At 45.7% G+C, this 1,604-nt stretch overlaps 1 non-coding gene across 1 annotated transcript; it reads right to left on the reverse strand.

The window, feature by feature from the left end:
- Positions 1–359: 359 nt before the first annotated feature.
- Positions 360–441, reverse strand: Trnal-uag. Its single transcript has one exon. It is a non-coding gene; the product is annotated as a tRNA-Leu (tRNA).
- Between the last annotated feature and the right edge of the window lie 1,163 nt (positions 442–1,604).

Consider the following 1,604-nt stretch of genomic DNA (forward strand, 5'->3'; position numbering starts at 1 on the left):
TGTCATCGACTTGACCCATCCCCGAAATTAAAGGCCTTGTGCCAAAATTTCGAACCAAGATATACTGTGCGTTTACGGTGGAAAGCTGGTCGCATCGTTACCTTGCTGGAAAAAAATTAAATTTTTACCCGAGAGACAACTTGGGTTAAGGTAATTCACTAAAGCTTTGAAGGTGGTGCTCCAGTATGACCACCAGTACATGAAAAAGAATAAAGTATACCGTGTCAGGTACTTGCCTTATTACGCCACTTAACCTGTCTGCCATTGTTCCTGGGGCCAGTCTATTGAAAAACGACGAAAGAATATGTCCTCAGTAGAATATTAAAAAAAAAGCCACAAAAAAAAATGTTAAAACAATTTGGCAGCGGTGGGATTCGAACCCACGCCTCCGAAGAGACTGGTGCCTAAAACCAGCGCCTTAGACCACTCGGCCACGCTACCACGTATGCTAAACGGCTTCAAGCTTTTATTATATAGAAAAAAGATTCGTGTAGGTGGACGCAGATTCTTACATCAATAAGTTTGTACATGGCTATATTTGTGCATATATGTGTGTGCGTGTGCGTTGTGTATGCGTGCGTGTGTATGTGTATGTGTGTAAATGGACGTGGCTCAGTGGTAAAGGTGCTTGGCTCACGATCATCGTGAGTTCGTGAACCGCTAAGTTGTCGTCGGTTGTCAAGCGATGGTGGGGTGACAAACACAGATATGCAAACACTCTCACCCACACACACACACACACACACACACACACACGCATACGACGGGACGGGACGGGACGGGACGGGCTTCTTTCAATTTCCGTCTACCAAATCCACTCATAAGGATTTGGTCGGCTCGAGCCTATAGTAGAAAACACTTGCCCATGGTGACTCGCAGTGGGACTGAACCTGAAACCATGTGGTTCGCAAGATACTTACCATACAGTCACTCCTGCGCCTATGTATTAAATTAGAGGATTGGAAGCACTCCGTCGGTTACGACGACGAGGGTTCCGGTTGATCCGATCAACGGAACAGCCTGCTCGTGAAATTAACGTGTAAGTGGCTGAGCACTCCACAGACACGTGTACCCTTAACGTAGTTCTCGGGGATATTCAGCGTGACACAGAGAGTGACAAGGCCGGCCCTTTGAAATACATGTACAACAGAAACAGGAAGTAAGAGTGAGAGAAAGTTGTGGTGAAAGAGTACAGCAGGGATCACCACCATCCGTGCCGGAGCCTCGTGGAGCTTTAGGTGTTTTCGCCCAATAAACACTCACAACGCCCGGTCTGGGAATCGAAACCGCGATCATACGACCGCGAGTCCGTTGCCCTAACCACTGGGCCATTGCGCCTCCACAAATTAGAGGATTAAACATACAGGCGCTAGATGGAAAGAATCGTTCGAATGCCAAAGAAATAAAGTGTTTTGCGGTATTTATTTCGTTTCTTTATCTTTACATTCTGAGTTCAAATCACATTGAGATCAACTATGCCTTTCATCCCACCGGAATCGTTAGACAAGCTATCAATCTGGTATCGATTAACTCCACCTTCTCTCAGAATTACTAGCCTTGTTTCTGTATTGGAGACAATTTAATTATCGGTTTAAGAAGCTCAC

This window comes from Octopus sinensis, unplaced genomic scaffold, assembly GCF_006345805.1.
Source record: "Octopus sinensis unplaced genomic scaffold, ASM634580v1 Contig03376, whole genome shotgun sequence".
NCBI lineage: Eukaryota > Metazoa > Mollusca > Cephalopoda > Octopoda > Octopodidae > Octopus > Octopus sinensis.